This window comes from Anser brachyrhynchus, assembly GCF_964034855.1.
Source record: "Anser brachyrhynchus genome assembly, chromosome: 14".
Classification (NCBI taxonomy): domain Eukaryota; kingdom Metazoa; phylum Chordata; class Aves; order Anseriformes; family Anatidae; genus Anser; species Anser brachyrhynchus.
In genome coordinates, this window is record NC_137709.1 from 13319166 (window position 1) to 13342513 (window position 23348).

At 53.5% G+C, this 23348-nt stretch overlaps 1 protein-coding gene across 6 annotated transcripts in view; it reads left to right on the top strand.

Moving 5' to 3' along the window:
• Positions 1-17271: 17271 nt before the first annotated feature.
• Positions 17272-23348, top strand: part of SIL1 (SIL1 nucleotide exchange factor) — a 94165-nt gene continuing 88088 nt past the window's right edge. The window contains exons 1-3 of one of the 6 annotated variants that reach the window (XM_080555312.1): positions 17942-18752; positions 18921-19011; positions 21305-21424. The gene's annotated coding sequence lies outside the window, so the exon portion shown is untranslated. Of the gene's footprint in view, positions 17849-17941; positions 18753-18844; positions 19012-21304; positions 21425-23348 lie in introns of those variants that run through there. The other 5 variants (XM_080555313.1, XM_080555318.1, XM_080555314.1 and 2 more) reach the window with 5 other exon arrangements.

Below are 23348 nucleotides of genomic sequence, written 5' to 3' on the forward strand. Positions count from 1 at the left end.
TCTCCATCGTGTTGCAGCAAAATAATTTCTCCATCGTGTTGCGGTGCAATTTATCTATTTCTCTATCATCCAGGAAGCTTTTACTGTGGTAAGGGTATGTAGCTGAATTCAGTCTCCCAGGGAAAACAAAAATTTCCCTTTGGAATTCATCACAGGCTAATTTTTCTTCTCTACGTGTGGCTGGAGAGCACAATGAAACAATAACACAGATGGTACTTGAAAAGAACGGGATTGGTGCAAAGAATCCTGAAATAATGTGAAAGTGCTCAGAGGGCAATTCCAAGAAATTCAGCTCTTAACAAGCTCAGAATAACAATTTAGCGCTCAAAAACAAACACACACGTCTAAGTTAACAATACTTCTGAGTTCCAGTATTGCAGAGCAGCAAGAGCTGAGCAAAGCTCCTTGATGAAATGTAAAGCAATCCGGCTACTTTTGCCCAGTCATATACGGCTCACAAAATGCATGGTGCTGATGAACACAATCCCAAGTCCCGTTAGCATTTCCTCAGTATGAAAGCTGGCCTTGCTCCATTTTCCTGACTTTATTTCAACCCCGGCATTTTCCTCCTCTCAGACCATGTGGGTTCTCCTTTGATTCCCTTTTTTGTCCTTCGGTCAAGGCACCAGATGGGCAGCAAGTTATTTTGACCTTTATTGACTGCATTTGCACTGCAAAAGCAGTCACGCAGCACTGACCACAACTACGCTGCTAACACAGCTGCCTAGGTAACAGAGCTCCAGTCCCCTAAGCCTGAGCTCTTGCTGATTGCTGGGGAACATTTATTACATTCAATCCTCAAAGTGTTGGGTTCAGCCCTGAGATGAACGTATTAGACCTTTATCGCAAAAAGTTTTTCAAAGAAAGACGCCAGTCAGCATGAATTTATCGTCTACATAGCACATACTTTCTGTGACTGAGAGCAGATATTCCTTTTTTTTTTTTTGCCTGTTTCAGAAATAGATGTAGAAGATCTCTCACCCAACAAGTTTGTTTCTTGGCAGGTAAAAAGCCTTTGCAGTGGGAGCTCATACCCACACCCATCCCAAGGGTAGCGGCAGACAGCTTGCCGTAAGGGCCCCCACGGCTTCCCTCCTGGTTCAGCGCTCAGTGCTTTGTGCCCAGGGGAACAGCAGGAGGTGGCTGAATACTGGGAAAGAGGAAGGTTGCTGGATACCACGTAAATCCATAGGAAACCCAGCTATTTGTTTTACATGTAGACCTTGGTCATATAGAGCCAAATTATACTTGCGTATGTCATACATTAATAAAAAAAAATATTCTCCAGTAATGTTTGAATACTTTTATGAATATTTCTATATAGAATACAGCAAACGCATATTCAGTCATTGATGTTTTGTCAGCTGGATAGAAGGGCTTACAGATAAGTGACTAGCATTAGGGCCATTTATAGACTGGAGAGCTCTCAAAAAATTAAGCACTGCAATTCGTTAATGCAGAACTAACTACGTGGCAAGCACCCACTAGACATGAGCCCTCAAAACCTGTTAACTAACACTACATGTGCTATTATTTTATCAAAAGCCCCATGGTTATTAACTCACCACTAACAACCTATATATAGACAGCATCACACTTCCAGATAGCATCCTGTACTTGCGTCACTGCTTCTCAGTTTAATTTGTTCATATATGACACCTCAGCTACAGTAGCATCTAGGATGGGTCAGGCGCATTGGTGTGAGTAATACACCCCTCTAACAGGTAATCAATCACTCTAGTTAAACGGAGGTGGTTTTTTTTCACCCCCTCTGAACACATAATTGTCTTCTTTTCCCTCCCCACCAGTTCCAATATATTTTACGTACTTGGAAGCCTTCTACAAATCCTTTTTTTTGTGGGCTTCCACCTCCCTCCAGGTCCAGGGAAGGAAGGTAATTATAAAGTTCTTTCAAGTCAGGACCTGAAGTATGGAAAGGTTTTCTTGTGAACTTGTACTGGCCGAGTAGTCTTTTATCACAGTAGAAATAGAACACCAGACCTTATTTCCTTTAAGGAAAACTTTGAGCATGTAATCTCCTTCAAAGTGCAGGCAGAAAAGAAGCCTTGTTAAAAATCTCTCCTTTCAACAGAAGCTATGGAGGAGTGTGCACATGGCAGGGGGGGCACCAGCCACCCAGTGTTGCCTTCCTGTCTCCCCAGTCTCCCACTGACTGGATCCAACATGACTTTCAAATCCCCCTGTACCTGGCAGCCTTATGACACAATAAAAAACAAGACCAAGTTTAAATATGTTTAATAAATAGGTCAATTGAAAGATGTAATTTTAAACAAGCAGTGAGAGTGGCTTAACAATTAACAAACCATTTGGGTAATTCTTCTTATACCTTGTCTAAAACCAACCTCTGATGTTCCAAGTTGATAGACCCTTTCAGGATGCCAGATCCTGAGAACAACCCCCTCTCTGGCAGAACTCATAACCGTGGGTTACGGCTTCCGTCTTCTCGAATTTCATTTGAATGGGGATCTTCAGGGCAGGACCGCCGGCTACTCTTTTCTTCTGACCAGCACTGCTGCCCCAGCGGGCAGGGGAAGGCACAACGCCATTTACCTGGGGACAGAAAGCACACAACAGAGTCAACCCGAGTAACGCCCCAAGACCCCAAACCCGGCTAACCACCCCGCCCGTTTTCACACCGAAGATGCGCTTACAAACGCCGCACCCGCTCCACGCTTAACCCCGCAGCACCAGGGCTTTGTCCGCCTCCTCTCTAGGACCGGCCCCACGCGGAGCCGCTCCACTCTCGGCAGGCGCTGGCTCCTCTGCCAGCGGTGTAACGCCGCCCGGGCACGGCGCCGCGCCGGGGGCTGACTGCCGCTGGGCCGACCCGCCGGGACGGGGCCGGGCCCGGCACCACGGCCCCGGGGGGCTCCTCCGCCCCGGGCCCGGCGAGGAAGAGCCGCCCTTCCGCAAAGCTCCGCGCCACCTGGCGCGAAGCGTACGGAAGAATAAAATAAAGCATATTTAAAACAAATAATATGTATCTATTTAAATAAGTTGGAAACGTACGGCGTTCCCCGCTTCCACAGCCCGGGAGGGGAGCAGACGCCCAGCCCCGCGCTCTCACCTCATGGCGGCCCGGCCCGGCCGCACCTCACCTCACCTCACGGCCGCGGCGCCCAAAGAGGCCGAGCCCGGCCGCGCCGCCGAGGTGGTTCCGCAGGCACCGCCCCGGCTCGGCTCGGCCTCGCCCTCAGGGCGGGCCCGGCTCGGGGCCGTCCCCTCGAGCGGCCGGGGGGAGCTGCAGGGACCGGAGGGGAGGACGCCGGTGGTGTTCGCGTTGGTGTCGCCGGTTGGGTTGGGTCTGGCCGCGCGGTGCCCGCGAGAGTAAAGACAGTAAATGCGCCGGGTGTCCGTGAGCAGGCGCTGAAGGTTATCAAAGCGCTTTGCAGCAGTGCCCCGCTCATGCCCCTGAAGCATGAGGTCCCCCAGGGCGCCGCAGCCGCTGCTGCGAGGTGCGGATTGCCCAGGAAATGGGGCTGGCCCACTCGGTGCTTTTCCATGATTGTTGTTGAGCTTTCTCCCTCTTCCCGCAGCGTTGGCCTTTTCGTTTATTCCAGGGACTGTCCGTGGGGCACAAATTCCACCGAACCAGGGTGCGGTGGGTAGGGAAGAGCCAGGACACCGAGCCCCACACCTGAGCTGCAGGGCTGGGGGGAGTACTGGCCCGGGGGGAGGCCAGGAGCTGAGGGGGGCAGTGGGCTTGGACAGGGGCATAGAAAAAGGTGGACGCTTTAGAGCTGCAGATATTTTGCTTTCTGCATCGTAAAGCATTGCTCTTGCTCCTGCAGGAGTTTCCAACACTGGCTGTGCTACAGTCTGCCATATCTTGTGCTTGTGGCACATTCCAGTTTTGGCTCCTAATGACTGAAATGTTTTCGTTTCACACAAGTGATTGGGCTCGGTGTGGATGGGCCTAACACCACAGGGCAGAGCAGAGGAAGGGAACAAGCAGTCCCTTCTGCCTTTAAATTATATTCTATGAAGGGGCGAATGTTGCCCTTTGATCACCAGCCGTGCTCACACGTGAGATGGGCTTTCCCTAGAGGTCCATTGTACAGATATTTGGGAAGCATTACAGCTGCATGCTGGCGCAAATCCCTCGAGTGGATCCCTCGCACTGTGCCAGAAGAGTGGTTCATGCCCTGATTCAAACCATCCTGCTTATTTATGGGAGCAAAATCTCACAGACATGATCCGTCCTTTATTCTGTAACCGAGCATTTACTCGACAGGGGTTAAGCAGGCTTCTGGAGCCTGTTGTGTTGCTTTGAATACAGACTGCAGGGCTGTGCTGGGATGCAGGGAGTTCAGGGGAGGCTCTGTCTAGACAAGAGGAGCTCTTCTGAAGGCCGGCTGTGCTTTTGTTTTGTGGTAACGTATCTCTAATCTGCCGTGAAACAAAGCATCTCAGACTCATCAGAGTCCCCAACACTGCACTTGTGGGAGAAAAAGAGCATGTATTTAGCCTCTGCCAAGCGAAAATGAACAACAGGCCTAGCAGGTATCTCAGTATCAAAGAGTAGTGTGATGTTTCTGACATCGGCTGAGGCTGAAATCCCGCCTGGGAGAGGAGGAAGCACAGCACAGTTAAGCAGATGAAACCCCCCCGAAAGCTCTTGGCCAGTCAAGCAGCCCATGCGGCCAGCGCTGTGGCCGCTGTTCGGTCAGGCAGTGCAGGCACGCAGGAGGACCTGCTGCCCAGCCAGGCGCTCTTCGCGGTCACCGTGTGGTTGTGCTCCGCTCTGCAAACCAGGACCTGGCAGGGCTGCTGCAGCACAGGCTCCAAGCAAGCCATCGCTGGGTTCGGCCTGTTCCAGGAGCAATTTCTCAGCAGTCGGAAGGGCTGCAGCAGATGTAGAGAGTGTGTTTGCCAGGAAGCTGTGGCAGAAATGGGCTTTACTTGATCCCCATGGCAGAGCCGATATGCTTCCCTTGGCATAACACCTTTTATCCAAATTTTGCAAATAATATGCACACATTTGTTTGACCCCCGCTCACTGCATGTGAGGAACCAATGCTCCGTGCCCAATAACTACCCAGGAAAGCTGTGCAGGAACCCAGGGAAATCTATGCTGTGAAGTAAGAGGCTGTTCCTGGCATGGAGATTCACTGAGTTCTGATATTTGGCATTCAGAAAGCTTTTGAAGCATCTCCTCAGTCCTGTTGAAAACATCTAACTATGAGAGGCAGGGCATATTAGTTTGGGCCCCGTGCTGCGCTAATGAATTATACAGCTTCCAAACTGGAGCTGTTGCTCAGGCAGCTGGCTCAGGGGTTTGGAAGAGCTCATCGCCTGTACCTCAGCCACGGGCAGCGGGACTTCAAGAACCAAAGCCATGAAGTGCCCTCTGTGTTTGCTGTTTGTCCCTCCATCACTGTAACTTTTCATCAGCTTTGGCAATACGCCTGGCCCTTCTGTCTTGGAGCACAGCCGAGAAACTGCTGTCCTTCATTCCTGGCACCCCTCGCTTAGCAACTGTTCTGCGGCCCCTGTCCAGTTTGACCATCCTGGGCTGGTTTGTGAGCAGTTGGGGTGCATTTCACTGTGCTGGGGGGCTCTCTTCTGAGCACTCCCCACAGTGTCTTTGCTCGTTGAGCAACCCATGATGAGAAGAAAACCACACGTAGATGCCTTGCTGGTGACGAGGCAGAGGGCTGTCCCTCCATTTCTGGGCTGTGCTGGCCTGTGGGGCAGCTCTGTGGAGAGGAGTTTTTCCACAGTGTCCGCTGTCTTGCTGAGATACTTGAGAGATGAAGGGGGAAAGTTAATGAGTCACCAGCTTCAACACTAAATGGGAACGTGCCTAATGCTCTCCACCGCGCAGCACCTGCAACTGTGCCAGCACGGCTCTGTGGCCGTTGTGGGCAGAACAAGCCCAGCACCACCTGGGATGAGGCAGGCTGTGTCGGGAGCAGCCCACACGTAACAGCCCCCGTGTCCTTGGGCCGAAAAAAGACCAGGAAGCAGTTGACTGACTCTTCCTACCTTGTGCGTCTGACGTGCAGTAAAAGGGGCAAGCAGAGAGCTGACTAACCTGCTCACTGGTTTGTGCTAGCTGTGCAGCTGGTGCTTCATTTTATTGTTTCCAGCTTCACAGTTCCTGTGTTTCCTGTGCTGGTTCTCCACGCCCTTTAGCATGCATCTGAGCACTGATGTTGGTGTGGAGGTTTACAACAAAGCTGACCTCGCTGAACTCTCCAGCTTCAATCAGGGAAGAAAAATACCTTTACTGCTTCAACGTGGCACTGTGTCCTTCCATGCTGAAAGAGAAAATTAGCCCTCAGTACCCAAGTAGAGACCCAAATCAGATTCTTCAGCCTGAAAGAAATTGCTTTCTTAGCCAGAGAATTGAACTAGAAGGAGAAATATTAATGGAATTAATCATTTTCCCTCTCTCAAAGCAAGAGCAGGGACTTTTCTGTCAGAGACAGATTTTCTCTTAGACCCTAACTTGTTAAGCAGAGGTACTTCTGGGCTTTCTGTCTGTCTGACCAAGAGCCGTGCTTTCCATCAAACTCTGCGGAGAGAGCCCTGCAATTCCCCTTCCCGGCGCTAACCACGCGATGGCATTACAGCCTCGAAAGCCGAGCTGGCTCTGCTGAGGGGCTGGAGATCCTTCCCAGACCCTGGGGTGTCCAACCCCAGAAGGCCTCTGAAGAAGCTGTGGACTTAACCCTGCCTGCAGAGCTCTTGCATAGATCTGAGCCTCCGACACTTGCTTTTAATCACGTCACTTTAATGTCAAGGCTGTGGTTTAAGCGCACAGCATGTGGAATGAATAGCTGCAGCGGTTGCTGCTGTAATCCATGAGCAATCTAATTGCCCTGATTTCAGCTAGTTATAGTTTTGACAGTTAATGGCACGCAGAGCACTTTAATCCTGACCTGCAATACCTCAGGCTCTTCCAGTGCCTCCTCTGCCCCGAGTAGACACTGCTAATCAGACCAAACAGTGAAGCAGTTTAAGACTAAAGGCTAAAGGGAGACAAGGGTGAGTCATGAGCAAAAGGCATCGGGATTGTTTTAATTGAAAAGCACACTTAGAACCGTCTTTTGTTTGCCCAAGAGTGACTGGGGAGAGCAACAGTAAGGCTTTCGATAATTTGCAGCTTTCAACTAAAAAAGAGAAAAAAATGTTCCTCCTGGATGTGTGGATCTTGTTAAAAACCGAAGATTACTTCAAATTGGGTGCACAACACCTGCTGCATTATGTGGGGCTGCTGGTAGGCCCTGTGCCCAGCGCCTGGCCCTGCCTGCCGCGTTCAGGCCTGGTGGGACGGTGCCTCCGGTGAGCAGGTCCCTCTGCCGCGGTCATGTTCGCTCCATCTCCCTCAGGGAGCAGCTGACTCTTGCTCCTGATCTCCTTGTTGCAAGAATATGAATAGAAAAACTATGTTATCTGCACTGACCCTACAACCCTGGGGACCTCCTAGGGACCCAGTGGGATGAATTGTCCCGCTGTGATGTTCCCTGGCTGTGTCAGGGCTGCGTCAGTGTGAGTCTCGGTGTTCTTGCAGGCAATGGACGCTCCAGGCTTCACTCACCAGCGCTTCCCTGTGACAACAGCACGGCAAGAGGCAGCTGTGGTCCAACTGCAACTCCGTCCCTGGCCAAGGGCCCTGTGGCCTCCCACAGGCGCTTTGGATTCATCTTTGTGAGAGCTGGACCCGAGTCCACGGCTGGATGTGACCGCTGCGGGTCCCCTCCCTTCAGGCCTGCCTGCGCCTCTTCTCGCTGCGTGCCCAGGTCTCTTACCGTTTGAAGTGCACTCAGGCGGTTCCAGGCATCTGTGCAGTTTTCCCTCGCTTCCCATGTAACTGCTGCAGAGCCATCTCATTTTTCGCTTTGGTCTCTGGCAGAGCCCTGCAGACGCCCTGCTCCTTTCCTCTGAGCTGCTCCCTGGCTGAGTCCCCTCCCCTGCTGTCCCCTTCCTTTCCCGATTCCTATCTGGCCCCATTTTTACCTCTTCCCTCTCTCCCTTCAGTGCTCTCACGCAGAAGTCATGCTGCAAACTGCAGCCTCCTTGTTGCTCAGCACCTAACAGACCCTAAACCACCTCCTCTGTGCAATAGATGAGATCTGCCCGTGCCATGGAGGAGAACCCCTGGGCTGCTCTGCCTCGCAGCCCTCTCTGCCCAGAACACAGCTACGCAGAAATCCTGAAATTACTCCCACTCACACCAAGACATTAAACGCAGTTACTCCGAGTGCCATTTTGCTGGTGCTGCTTTGATTCTGCGAGCTCTTGTAAAGCCCGGCTCGAGTCCCAGGGGAGTTCTGGCAGTGCTGGCACCTCGAGCAGGGTGGTGCAAGCACCGCGGATCCGTCCTGAGGTTGTGTGCCTGCCTAAGGCACGGTGGGCATGCCGAGAAAGGAACAAGTATTTCAGAGTAGAGCTAGCTAGAAACAGATTATTCCATTTGTTTAAAAAATGAAAAAATAAAAAGGGAAGAAACCATTCTTAATTAGGACAGAAACCCCCAGATAGGCTTTTTTAAAGAGAAAAACTAAAAATACCATTTTGCTTTGGTTTGAAAACTATTTCTGTTCTTCAGACTGTAAGATAAAACACATTTGAATTGATGATGCATTTCACAACAAAAATATATCCCTTTTCATCTTGAAAATGCTGAAATGGGTTGCTGCAAAATTTTCAACATTTCTCCCCTTTTTAAAAACCAAAATTTTTAATTTAGCTGAAATGCCTTTTTTTGAAAGGAAACTCTTGATTACTTTTTTTTTTCTTTTTTTTTTTTTTTCAACAGCTTTAATTAGAATTAACAATTATGGCTGATTCTTAGCTGTGTGATAAACAGCTGGACTGCCTCCACTCCGCAGCCCTCTCGGCTCTGGGACTTCCAAGCCAGCCCCAGCACTGGCAAGATTCAGCCCTCTGCAACATTTCAGCCTTGTCTAGTCACTGAAATTTCTTTTTCTTTCTTTTTCTTCCACTCTTTCTCCTCTGAGGATTAGTCTTTACCAGTGCAGCATGTCTAACGGAGTCAGGGAACTTCACAGTGAGTTGAGATCACATTGATTTCTCGAGGAAGACGCTGCATACTAATTCCTCCTATCTTCCTCCCAGGAGGAAAGCAGGTAACAGCTTCAGGAAGGCACCTTGATTTGTAGACATTATGTTCCCCCAGCAGAAGACAGGACAGTCTGAGGTCTGCGTGACCATCGTGGCAAGGAAGGGAACCTCGGCTGGTCTGATGCAGCTCCGGGTTCGAAGCTAGTGTTGGTGGTAAAGCGAAGCACACCTGGCTGATGGAGAACGTGCTAAGCCTGAGGAAAGTGCTAGGCGTAGGTCAGCACGTGGCCTGGCCAGGAAGGAGGCCAGAAGGGGATCCTGCTCGCCCCAGACCCCATCAGGCACAGGGGAGGCTGCTTGTCCTGCACCGCGATGCGCCTTGTGAGCAGCAGCTCCAGGAGCCGGGGGAGGCCAGAAGGAGCAGCTCCGACTCCCTTGGCCCAGGTGCCAGGTGCTGTGCCAGCTGCCTCAGTGCCTCTGCAGCAGAAATCCTCCCTTGGCTCCAAATACTCGGTGACAAAGGCAAGGGGCAAGCCCACAGGTTCCGACGGGTCCTGCAGAAACCTCCATCCACGAACGGGCTCGTCCCAGCTGAGCCTCGCCTGGGTGTGTCCTTCTTGCAAGAGCAACGCGGTGACATCTATGACAACGGGTGGGTCACTGCAAAGTGTCCCCAGCTCCTTTCAGTGGCAATGCCCCTCCAGTTGGAGCAGGGTGCAGGGGAGGGTCTGTGTTGTGTCAGCTTGGGGTAACGCGTGAAGAGGGGGGAAGGCATCAAGAAGTGCGAGTGGAAAGCCTGAGCTGAGGCACCTCGCTTTCCTGCTCCATCCTCTTTTCATGATGCATGTTTACTACAAATTACATTCACAGCACATAAAAGGGTCTCCACCTTTTAGAAAATTAGTCTCCATCCTGGGACACAGGCCGTGGGACTAGTATTGCATGTTGTGCCGCACAGGGAAGTGGTGCTTGCTGGCGATGACTAGCTTCCCCAGCTGGTGAGCACCTCACAAAGCTGGAGATCCATGGATCCAGGGGGCTCTGCAGCCCCTAAAACGTGCACCACATCTCATTAAGGCAAATCCGTTCTCATCTGTGGGAAGTCTCTTCTTGTGGAAAAGCACCTTGGTTGTTTCTGGTCAAGGGCTGGAAGGTGGTTTGGGTGGATGGAGCTGTTAGGAAACTCCTAATATAAATGAATCCTGCAAAACCATTCCCTCTGCAGCTGGGATATCTCCGATGGTGGCAGTGGCGTTGCAGGGAGGACAACGCCTTTGCTGCCCCCCCCGGGGATGGAGGCTCCCTCATTCTCCCCAGCCTTTTGTTTCCCACAGCGGCAAGGGAGTGAGAAGCAGCATGACAGCAGGGCGGGGAGGAACACAGCTGGGAACTCCTGAAACTTACGGGAGCAAGGGAAGGAGCAGCATGAACGGGGAGGAGGAATTGCACGGCGGGGGAGGGAGGACATTCAAGGCTGCGCTTAAAACTCTTAAAAACTGTTTCAGATGCCCAGGCAGATCTGCCCAGCATCTGCTGCAGCTCTCCCGCTGCAGGGTCCAGTGGAGCTTTTCATCGCTGCTCATCCACGTGCTTGGCTCGTTGCTGGTAAGGGCTGATCTCCTCTCCTTGGAGACAAGCCCACGGCTCCAGCCTGTCCCACCTCGCTCCTCCTCCTCCCCCGCAAAACAGTCATTACTATCTTGACAATCTGTAGACGGTATTAAACGAGAGGGAGGTTTCCGTATAGAATTCTCACTGTGATTAATGGATTAAGAGATTTGGGGAAAATTAGAGCCTTTCTTCATACTTCACATTTTCAGCTTTTCAGCTGTTGCTTTTACACTTCCCCTCCTGCTCCGAATTCCCCACGGGGGCTTGCAGGGGGGAGCAGCGAGGAGGCACCGGGGGAGGCAGGGGAGCAGCCTCGCTCGCCCCATCACTTTGGCCACTGTTTTTCCCCACAGTGACCCAGAGACGAGGCTGTCGGCATCCTCCAGCAGAACCAAAGTGCTGTTGCACATCCCCTGGCACGCAGCTTCCCCAAAAGCTTTTTCCTGCCAAGCTTCAGGCACAGCCTGCTGCTCCTAGCATGTGCAGAGAAAAGGAGGCTACAGGCATGGCAAATTTATCCACAACAGCCCAGGAGAGGGGCTGGAAATACCTCCGTATTTACATATTTATCATTGCCGTTCAGGCTGCGTGATGAGGAATCGGTGCCCTCGATGGAAAGTTTAGGCAAAAACAGAGAGGAAATGAAAAAGTGTCTGCAAGTGGCAGCTCAGACGAGACTGGCAGCCTTGAGGGTTTCCAGCAGCAAAAAGGCTTTCAATTACTGCTGCGTGCTGCTGCTCGATAACATCTTCATTTCCCCTGCCACGCTGCCGGCAGGCTGCAGGCGGGACAGATCGGGCAGCCGGGTCCTTGCTTCACCATCGTCTGCTCTGCGCCGTGGACGTGCCTGGCCATTTCCCCAAAGCCTCGTCGTTACCGGGGTACGGAGCTGAGGCCCTAAAAAAGCAGTTCGGTCTTGTTGCTGCTTTGCAGGGCTGTTTGCTTCCCAGGTGCCCGTAGATACCATCCTCCCCTGAAGCCCAGCTACGAGAGCGAAGGATGACTTGGTGCTGGGATCCCCCCTGCACCACGCAGCCCAGAGGAAGCCGAACCTCTGAAATCCCAAACCGAGATGTTTAGGAAGTGCATCACCTTAACTCGGCCCTTCTGGGCTGCCTCAGAGGCTGCACCGATGTGCTCTTACACGTGCTGGCACCACGTGGGCTCCCAGGAGCTGGCTGGCTCGACTGATGTGCTTCCCCGGCAGTGTTTTGTCAGACAATATTATTGAAGCGCTGCGCGGGGCCCGGTAACCGTTTGTAACTAATATCTGACACGGTGAAAAATCACCCCGTGAGCAGGTGCCGACACGCAATAAATATCCCCAGGTGGCAGGCAACGGGGTCACTCGCTTGCACTGCGGTGTAAGAGGAGTCACAGAGGCTGTGCCGGACCACTTCAGAGCATCCAGCACTAGGCGTTGGTGAGAGGTGATGATTTAAAGTCCATTTTTGCAGGGAAAAACTGCTCATAACTATCCCTCTCCCCTATGTGTGCGGCACCGCCGAGATTTACAGCCTCCTTGTTTCCACTTTATGGGAAGCGTCCCCATTAATTGTCCTGGCGTTCGCTCCCAAACCCATGTGTGCTGTGCATCCAGGGATGCTTCGGATGCGGGGGCGAGGAAGTGGCAGCGCTGGATGTGGCCCTGGGGACCGCTGGTGCAGCCAGGCTGCGGCTCCCAGCCCCAGCCCTGTGGCAGCCGAGCTGGCGGCAGTAAAAACTTCATGTTCCCATCGCAACAGTTATGCACCCGCCAGGCCCCTCTGCTCTTGTTCCAGGCTTCATTCTCCTCTCTGCTTATAAATCATGTGTAGCTTCATAGGAAATCAGCTTTGAATGATGATTTTTTTTTTTGATTCATTCATTTTTTTTGATCACCTTTGCCACCTTATCTAATTAAATCAAAACCCGCTATCAAATGAAAGCAGGTGAGGGAAGCCTGGGTGCCACAAACCGCTCTGCTGCCATGAGCGACGTTGCCACAGCCCGCGATGAAATGCCAGGGTTGTCTACCACTGTGGGGCTCCCAAATAACCCGGGCTCCGTGGATGCATCCGAGCGGGAGAAGTGGCGCCGGGGGCTGACACTCGCTGGGATCCCGGCCCCAGGCTCTGCACCAGCTCACCCGCAAAGCTTCGGCCCCGCTGGCACAGCCTCCCCGAGAGCAGGGACGGTCCCTCGGCTCGTCACATCCCATTTACTGCTCCAAAGCCTCCGAGCGATTGTCAGCAAAGCCCCGCTCGCCTGCTGGCCGTGGACGAGTCGTTTTTGGTTTTGATGGAGACTGAAACGGCGTTTGGGCTGGTGGAGACCGGAGGCTGCAAGCAGGGCCTGGCTGACGGTCCGGCAATTTGGGGAGGGTGATGCTGCGGTGGCAGAGCTGGTCCTGCAGAACCGGCCGGGTCCCAGCAGCGAGAGGAGCGATGCAGACCCCAAAAAGCCCCTCCAGCAGCTCTGCCCCCGCTTGGCAGCAGCGGCCTCAGCTGCGGTAAAGGAGAGGAGGAAGGAGGTGCCGTGGGGGAACACTGTGCCCAGGGAGGGAACAAAAGAGGGATAAAGCACGCAAAATGGGTGAGAGAAAGCACTTCCAAAGGAAGCGGGGCAGCCCGGCAGCTATGATGCTGCCCGGTCTCAAGCCTTGTGTTCACATCTGTTCTCTCTGGATGCATCTGCACTGCAGAAAGTAGTCTGCACCGGGCTCAGGCTGGGTCACACCTCACTTCGTGAGCTGTAAAGATGTGTTTCACCATCCCAGTGTGGCACCTGCCCGGCTGTGGCTACCACCAGTGCCCTAGGAGGCAAAGCAGTGCTGCGCCAGATCTGCAGGTCGTTACACATGGCACTGCTGGAGCCTCCATTTAATCTAATTCTTTTGGAGCTACAGCAAAGGATGAGAGGAAGGAAGAGAGGAAAGGCTGGAGGGGAATAGTGTTTTGGACAACAACCCTGCTGGGACTCTTTCCCCGCACTGTAGGAACAGCGACCATCTGGCCACAAATTCATCTCTTTTGGTACAAGTGTAGAATGCAAAGCCCAGACCTGACACCTGGAAACTCGTCTGAAGTCGCCTTCAGCCTGTTGAGTTTGCTCATTATCCGGGAGAACAACACATTTCACGCCGCGCGGTTCTCCTCTCCAGCCTCGGCCCCGGGGACCGGAGCGGATCGATGCCTGGCTGCGGCGCTGGGATGCCCCGGCACCGCTCCCCACGCGCCGGCTCGGGAAACAGCCGCGAGCACCGAGCCGCACGCAGGCTGAGCGTGAAATCTCCCCCGAACACCCAGCAATTATGGCACAGCCATTATCCCTCCTTAAATGCTCCGTGTGCTCTTCGCTCGCTAGGCACCACGTTTCTGGGGAGCGCTTGGTGCGGGGATGCTGTTTATCATTCTCGGGGTTGTTTTAGAAAAAAAATAAAAAGATAATAGTAGGAAAACCTCCTGGGTTGTTCGTTGGAAATATAAGGGAGCCACACAGCACTAGGAGGGTGGCTGCAGCTGAGCACATGACGCTCCTGGGCACAAACTCACGTGTTTTTGCTGAAGAAAATCTGAATTTCTGGTCAGGTGGCCCAGGAGTCACCCCGTGTCGCTGAGCACCATCCCCGCAGCCACCACGCCATCTCGCCTCCCGCCTCGAGGCTGGGCCCGCTGGCTCTGCTTGGCACAGTGCAGGAGCATCACTCCTGTCCTCGACCTATCATTGGAACCGCTTGCAAATACTGCTTGAAATCAAGTAATTATGGCCAGTGCCAAAGGCAAGGAAAAGTTTTACCAACTCAGCTTCTCTTCTTACTGATCCCCTGGAGCAAAGTCCCAAGCACAGGACTCACACAGCGCTCTGGCATCTCTCCTCCCAGCTCACATAGGTGGGACACATGGAGACGCAGGGAGTGTGGCTGTCCCCGGGAAACGAGCTGGAAAGTGCCCCCAGTATTCTCCCCTCCGAGGGCAGTGCCAAAAAAGCTGTTCTTGTGAGCAACCCTGACATGAGCATCACTTTGATTGCCACCACATCACTCGTGGGGAACTTCTCACCCAAAGCGCAAAATGTTAAACTTGTCAAGCTGCCGGCTGAGAAGCTGCCAGTGCTGTTTCACAGGAATAACCCACTTGTGCTCTCTTGGCTTTCCTGATTTCCCCTTTGGAGCCCGGCCGGGATGCTGGGTGCAGGGAGACCAGCCCCGCAGCCCACCCCACGCTCAACCTGAGCAGCAGAGAGCGATGCCTGCCCCTGGCAGGAGGTGTTTAGACACAAGGAATCAATTGCATGAAGTGCAAATTCACCGGTCGACACCGCCGTCCGCAGGCAGAGCGGCTGTTCACTGCGGTGTGCGACGCTTTGGGCTGCAGGGATCGGTGGCTCCGCGTTCGTTAACGCTCTGGGCCACTAACGATGCCCAGAAGTGGCTGGAAACAGAGACAACTGAAGTCTGGTGGATTAATGCTGCCTCCCACCAATGCAGCCCGATGATCCACCAATTACCTATCTGCTTAGTCCCTTTCTCCATCCTTTTACAAACTAAATAGCGCATTTTATAGTCACTGCTAAGTGATGTGATCAACATCAATTACCTACTGAAAGAGAATCAAGTCCTGATTTAAAATTAAGTGCTGCATTTTGCCATGTTCTTTATATGTAGCCAACAGAATAATTGCAGTGACATAAAAACTAATTACACAACTCCACAATTAGGCCTCCCTCCTAGTGCTGTGATTGTCTTCAAGTACATTGATGAAAAATTACTCCCAGCCCCGAATTACTCTCTCACACCCATCTTCTTCAGTACCTTTAGAAAAAGCTTCCATCCCATCAGATCAAACAGGCACTGTTGAAGAACTCGATCTCGAAATGCAAAAGATAATATATGCAGAGCATGTTTTTTTTAATCTCTTTGATGTGCGAGCGATTTCAGAAGAGGGGATTAGGCCGGCATTGCCCGAGGACGCAGCAGCGCGTCTCTCTGGACAAGCATCTTAGCAAGGCTGCCTGGGGCTGGCGTCCGACACCGCTCCCGCTGGGATCCATGGCACAGGCTCCCACCTTTCGCTGCAGCTCCCAAGCCCCCAGAACGGGCCATGGGTATGCAGGGAGCCGTAGGGATGACCCAGAGGGCTAGCTCCTGCGCTGGGGCAGCAGCAGGGCTCCACGGTCCTGGTTCAGCTCCTCCCATATGGGCCAGACCCACAGCTGAGCTCAGCCACCCCCAGGGCAGCAGTCACTGCAGCCTTCCCTACCCTGAAAGCTCGGGGGTGTCGGGATCCAGGTTTTTTCTTTTGGGGAGAAGGGGGACTTTATTCTTCTCAATGCTCCAAAAGATTTCCAGTAAAACCCCAATAAACAGGAGAGCAGAGGCAGAGCTTATGCAAAGGAGCTCTTTGCCTCCTGCTGATGTTCCTCCAGCACCTGCTGCCTGAATTTTACTTTTTATCTCCCATCTGCAGCAGAGCAATTATCTCCTGCGGCCAAGGCTCTCTGCTGCCCAGGGATGGAGCAGAGCACTCTTGGGCTGCACCAGAGGGAAGGACGAGCGTGAGACCTGTGTCACACCACCCGGCCGGGGCAGGGTGTCCCCAGCAGGTGTGGGGACAGCTGGGCAGTCACTTTGAAAAGGGTCAGCAGCCAAAGAAGTTCAAGCCCCATCATCGCACCAGTGCAGAGATGTCCCAGCCCTCCTCTGGATGCCACTGACAACCACAGCTTCCGAGAGACCTCTGGTTATCCCCGTCTGCGGGACTCCCACCGGAACAGATCCACGTGGCAGGAACAAAAGGGAACAGCGGAACCCAGCTCGCCTGCCCGGCCGGAGAGACCACAGAAGGCCTTCAGCCGAGATGGGTGAAGCTGCTGGCAGCGCTGCTCTGGTGAGCTGAGGGCCCAGGCTGACCGTGGGAGGAGAGGGAAAAGGCTGGAGCATGCAGTGCTTCAGCTCCAGGTACCTGAGGATCAGGGGTCATGCCTTGCCCAAAATCACATACCTGCCTGAAAAACAGTGGCATTAAAACTCAATAAATCTGTGAAGCACTTCTGATGGGCTTTGTGGGTTTTGATCCTGATTTTGAAGTGTTTATATCCGACCTGGAAAGATTGAAAACATTTCATTTACTCTGAATTAAAGCTGAAATTTTCCTACAATCCATCACCTACTGCTGGAGGCACAAAACACACAAGGTTTGAGAGAAAAGGAGGGCAAAGCCCCACTTGTAGTGCAGTGCTCAGCACTGTCCCTGCCAGAGCATCGCAGTGTTGCTTACGGCCGTGTTAGTGGCAATGTCGGCGCTTATTCCTGGGCAAAGCTTCCTCAGGAACCCCAGCACAGCTCCTTCCCCTCCTCGTCCTTGTGGCTCACAGGGAAAGCCAGCTCCCAGCTGCTCCCATGCCTGGGGAAGGCAGGAGAGGCAGCCTGTGCACCTTCCCTGGCCTCTCGCCTCCCTCCTGGGGGACACCGGGTGCCAGGGCTGGCAACAAACACCCTTCTGCTTCCCTGCAGCCTCACTATCTGCTCAAGACATGCAAAGACCAAAGGGTGCAGACCTGCAGCCAAAATAGCAGTGAGGGGCATGGGTGTCACCTCCTCCACCCACCCAGCGTGGGGACAGCGTGAGGTGGCACCAAAACGGCTGCCAACGAAGCTGGCAGCCACGGGGGAATTTTCCCAGCTGCAGTATTGGCCTTTTTCTCTCTCCTGACAGCACCAAGGACACGGGGCCCCTTGCACAGCACCGTTGTCCCACAGCAGCATGCTCTGCAGCACGGCGCTCCCCACAGCACGGCAGGGATGGCTGCAAAGTACAAATGCCACATTTTATTTGCCTCTTCCCCCAGCTTGTGCTGGCTAGGCAGTTTTTGGACAAGCTGCCTGAGCAGCTCCAAGGGACAGGGGGCAGTGACAGGTCATGGCCACGCGGGGGACAGCAGTGCCAGGGGGCTGCTTCACACTGTGGGACAAACAAAAAGCCTGGGGCCTCAGGATCAACAGCCCGGCCGGCTGCCGGGCCCTGCAGCCCGGGTCGCCTCGGGGGTGCCCCGCGGGAGGGCTCCGTGCCCCCAGCATGGCGCCGTGCCCCCAACATGGCGCCGTCCCCTCAGCACGGCGCCGGCCCCGCGCCCCCTCCCCTCAGCCGCGCTCCCGCCCTCGTGGGCGGGCGGGGCCGGGGCCGCGCACGCGCAGTGCGGAGCGGTGAGTGGGGGGCGCGGCGGGCGGCGGGCGCGGGGGCGCGCACGGGGCCGGGGCTGTGCACGGGGCCGCGCACGGGGCGCCCGTGAGGGGCCGGCGGCGGCTGGGGCCGGGCGCTGCGCCCCGCAGTGCGGCGGGGACGGGGCCTGCGCTAGGCCCCGAGGTGGAATAAAGGAGTTTGTTGTGGCCCGGGGGCGGCTGGGGAGCGCAGGCAGCCGCCTGGGCTCTCGTGTTGTAGAAATAACCGGAAAATAATAACAAATAAAGGCCGTGCTGTGTGCTCCAGCTAGGGAGAGCTCAGCTGTGCCCCGACCCGCTCACGCCCCCACTGAGGTGGCCCCAAAGCGTCCCAGGGCACGGCTGCGGCGCGGGGCCGCTCACGGGGCTTTTCCTTCAGGGTCTGGGCTCGGCGGTGCGGTTTTTAGCCTGTATTTAAAACTTCGCTTAGCTACGAGGTTGCGTACGGCCCTCGTAGTGCAGGCTGAGTGAAACCACAACTGCTGCGTGAAGCCGGGGGCCGAGCAAGCGGGGCTCTGCGTACAGGCGCTGCTGGGGGGTCACCTCAGGGTGTTTGGCTCCAGCAGCGGCTGGCGCTCCTGCTGAGGTAGCCTCTGACAAAAAACCAACGCCGCCCGCCTCGCAGCGTGGCCCGGGTTTATGCTAACAAGGTCTGTCGGCGCCGTTTCTTCGTGGCAAGTTATTTTTTGGTGTTTTGCCGCTGGAACTGGCCTAGTACAAACACGGTTTAGGGGCACAAAGCCTAACTTTGCCGGCACCGATTAATTTGCTCGCCAGAGAAGTACGGGCTGCCCGAGCGAAGGCACTTCTGCCACCCATGCAGGGAGGCTGCTCCAGCCCGTGGCCGCGCTGCAGGGCTCCCAGTGCAGTAGTGTGGGTCAGGAAGCAGGTAACGTGCCCCAGTGTTTACCAGACGTGTTTCTGATCCGCGTCATCCTTTAGAATTTGTTTATGCTCTAGGGGTAGCGTTATTAGGGGATGGACTTCATTCTTTCTCTCTGTTTTTCCCTAACCCTGCCTTTAAATGACCAGGCTGGCCCACACTGGTATTTTTCAGCCACCTCCAAGGTGTTTTGTGGTGGAAGCATCCAGAATACTGACCCAGAGACTTCTGACGTTCAATTTGGTATAGAGTGCAGCTGACAGAGGTGAGGACCATGTCCGCAGGTTCCTGGGTCTGCCTTCTGTATGGCCATGTGTTTGCTAGATCTCAAGGGGTACAAATATGTTTCTGTTAAAGAAATAAGCTGGAAACAGGCAGTTCCTGATGAGGTGTCAGCTCAGCCCTTCAGCCTGCAAAGCTCTGCCCGTGCCCTAGAGGCTGCTGGTGTTGGTCCTGCCACTGCCACCTCCTTTCGCACTGTTGAGAATTTCTTCAGCGCAAGCAATAAAAAGGCCGCAAAAACTTTCCATCACCCCCAAGCCCTTTTTCTTTCCCTGCTCTTACCTTGCAGAGAAATGGAGGACTAATTAAATACCGATGTGGTCAAGCTGGGCAGGTATGATTGAAAGCACATCAACTCTACACTGAGAACATCAACTCTACTGCAAGGCAGTGGATTATTGCGATAAATTTAGGGATAATAGTCAGTCCTTCTGCGTGCTAATCCTCTCTGCTACCGACTCCCTCTGTGGCTTTCATAACCCACCTCAGCTCTGTTACCGCTCAGGTTTCCCCTCTGAGAAATAATGTTCAACTTTCACGCATGGAGTAGGTGGATCAGCTTTAATTAAGATTTGTTGAGCACTTTGTTGATAAGCTCCCTATAAAGCTGGTTATTATTTATTATTAACACAGATATTCTTAGCGCCTGAAATGAATAATGCCACAACACTGGGGATCTTCTGGGAAACAGCCATGTGGAAGGAGACGACGTGTTAACAAAGGCTTTGTCAAATTTCTTCTGGCTGCAGTTTGCGAGGCAGCGTGTTCGTAAAGCCTCCTTTCCAAAAAAGAAAAATAAATAAATACGATTTGAGTTGCTGTGAAATCTTAAATGTTCCTGGAAGTTAAGCCCTAATTCTGCACAGGACTTGTGGCTCTTGCCCACTTGCTGGATTGCTGGCAGAGCCTTCAGCCGGGGTTTTGCTCGGTGTGGTGCAGCTGTGCGTGCATCTATCAGCTGCATGGGCACAGCTGCTCTCACGCTCTGTGAAATACCTCGTCTCCGTGAGCACTTAGATCCTCGCAGTGCTTTTGGTAAGGATTGCTGCGGGTTCCTCCGGCGTGGCAGGGAGCTGAGCTGGGTGAGGATGCGGGAAGGCTGCAGCCCGTGGCACAGGTTGGCCTGGTGGCAAGTGCAGCTGAAGAGCCTCATTTCTGAAAGGTACCAAAGACATGAATTGGAGCGGGTACGGCTGTGCTCGCGCTGTGTTGCTGTGTGGGTGCCCTTTCAGCAGCGTGAGCATCTCTATTGTATTTTTGGGAAGAGAAGGCTGTTAATTTAGCTCTTAAATGTCACTGCTCTAGTGGTGTAGGAGTGGCCAGATGGAGGGTGCTAAAACGAAATACGGGGCTGGAAAAGCCACCTTGTCCCTGCCCCTGTCCCGGGGCTGGATGAGGGATGCTCAGGGCCAGACTGATGGCAGCGGGCGCTGGCTTAGGGTTGGGGTGCAGGCGCGTTCCCTTAGGGCTGTGGCAGGACCCCCGACGTGGGTCTCTGTGGGCATCGCCGGGTGCCTGCGGTGCCTCCTGTGTCCCCAGCTGTGGGTCCTGCTCCCTCACACCTGGGGTGAGCTGTGATGTGCGGCTGCCCGATACCTCGCCTAACTCTCCTTTGCAGCAAAGGCAGCAGCCTGCTGCTGTCTCTTGCCTTCAACAAACGGGGAGACCCAGCTGATGGTTGTCCTTCTTGTAGGAACTGTTAGGTGCTGAGAGCTGGTAACAAGTCCGGAGGGGAGCGGGGATGCAGAAACCCTTCAGCAGCTTCCTACGAGCTGCCTGTGTTACGTCGCTGCCTGCTCCTGTCGTGGCGCAGCCCCTCCAGTTCGTGCCTTTGGGAGGAGCGGGACCAGCACCTAGCTTCCAGCTCTGCCCTCCCTGGCCTAGCTGCGTTTGCTAATTCCCTTTCTCGTCTTACAGAGCTGTGAATTTTATGCTGTTAAGTCCCAGAATGGTGTTTAGTTCGTTGCTGCTGAAGCCGTGGTGCTGCAACACTGACACATGTTTTTAGTCTAGTCCCTGATTTTCTTCGGCATTACCTCCGTCGAGAGGTTTTCCCCCATGCTGCATTTGTGCATCTGATCTTTGCTTTTGCTTTCTCCAAGGGTAGTTCTTTGCCTTGTTTTTACTGCTTTTCTTTTTATTGATCTGTGGGATTTTTTTTTTGGAATTTTTCTTCAGTTTATCAATTCTGATCATGACCTCTAGAGTGCTTCTAGCTCTTAACTGCTGGGCGTCCTTTCAGGTTGTATAAAAGTACTTTCTCTTTCATTCTGCAGGCCATGAATGGAAAGGATGAATAGAAGCAGACCTGGACAGAGCTCCAAGGGTCCCTGCGTGACGTTTTCTCCCTTTGCAACAGGGAATCGCTGAAAGCTACCCCTGGAGTGCACGCGTGGGTGAGTTGCTTTGTTTTCCTTCTCCAGCCAGTACTGCGCCTCGTTAAGGTGAGCTCACCTCGTCTCAATTCTTCTGGGTTGCCAAAAAGCCTCTGAAGGATATGGGGAAAAGCCTGCTCTAGCTCCCTTGTGCTGGCTGGAGGTGCGATGGGCAGCTCTCTACAGGGGGAATTGTGCCCTGTTTCTGAAGGCTCGGGTGATTCTCAGGAGCTTTCATGAATCTCACTGAACACAGCGTGTGTTCTGCAAGCTGGGCTTTCGCTAGGCCTGGCTGGCTCAGCTCGGGGCAGTTCTCCGGTCCCTCAGCCCAGCTTCTCCTCTGACAGCCCCCCAGGCAGCGCTCCTTCCCCGGCCACGTGCAGTCTGCGCGCTCAGCAGGCGCCGCCCGGCTCTCGGTCTCACCGCGGGCTGAGGAGGGTGAGGCAGGGACGAGCAGCCTGGGAGGTGTGCGCAGCTGCTCCAACAAAGCTCAAACAGCAGAAGCCCCTCTGCGTTGGTGGCCCAGGGGCGTGCGCGGGGGACGTGGGTCTGCAGCGTGTTGCTGTACTTCCCTCGTAGCTCAGTCCGCAGTGAGGCAGGCTTGGCTGTGTGTGACTGAGGCGGTAAAAGTGCATCTTTCTTCCCCTGCAGTCCTAAGGACGTTCCTTGTGGGGTTACTCCACTCTGGATTAAAACTGACTTGCTCTGGCGTAATTAATTATAATATTTCTTTTATCCCTGAGTGGTGTCTCCCTGTGGGAGCAGTTAGAGGATGCCTCGTTCCAGCAGCGCTCTGCTTGTCACCTTCGCAGCGCAAACTGAGCTGAGGAGGAGGAGTTGCTTTAACTGATGAAATAGCCTTAATTAGGGAAAATGTCACTGTCCAGACAGTGCTCTAACTGCCCCCAAGTTTTGTCAGTATGGAGCTGCTGTGTTCAACTTTTTGAAGGTGAAGGGGCTGGTCCTCTTACGAAGTGTGCTTCAGTCCACTGTAACATCTTCCTTTGCACATCTGTGTAACTGGGGGGTGAAACTCAGGCCCCCAGAATTCAAGGAGAGCTCAGGGTTCCTCTGTTTCTCATCCCTTCCACCTCTCAAGGCTGGTAGCTCGAGGTGCCTGGCCACGGCTGCTGCCTCTGGCTGTGCTTCATCACCAGCGTAAGGGAGAAGCTGTGCAGTGCTAGTTCTTGTGTTTGAGCAATAAACTCCATGGCTGGTGTCGGCACCCTGACCAAATTTCAATTCCAGGGAAGAAAATTCAGCCTCCCCAAAGCACGCCTGTGATTTCTGTTGGATTTTTCCTCATTTCTTGCAGCAGGGGCTGTGTGCTGTAGCTAAATATCGGTGGAGAGGTTGTGTTCCACTCTGGATACAGTTGAGTCTTGCTGGTGGATAAATTGCAGCCTGAATCCAGGTTGTAAAGCCCTCTGGGCTTCACAGGATGCGAGAGGCTGTAGTTTATCCCAGGTGCGGGTTTGCGGATAAGTCGGGAGGATTTTCAGTGAGCAGGCTGTAAGAGTTCTGGTAACGCTGGTTGTCTGCACAGCCAGACTCCCTGGCAAATAACTGAAAGGCCTGCTGCAGAGAGAGACAGAGGAAGACGGGAGGGTGTTTCAGAAACCTCTGGGTCACTGGGATGGGGGAAAGACGATGCAGATGTTGGTCTGAAAGACACCGAGCCAGGTATACTCCTTTAAGCCCCTACAGAAAAGACAGTTTTTTGTCTTTTTTTAACAGCTGCCTATTTTGAACCAAAATAGTTGCTTTAATGAGAGTTTTTAAAGGTTTAACTGTTAATTTTAGAATTTTTATTTCAAGCATGCTTTCATAAAATTAACTTTTTCGACGCAGAACGCTTTAATGTCTTCCGTGTTGGTGCTCATTTGCAAGAAATCTATGTGCAATTATTTCGTATGTACCAGTTAAATCTATCAGCCAACAGATG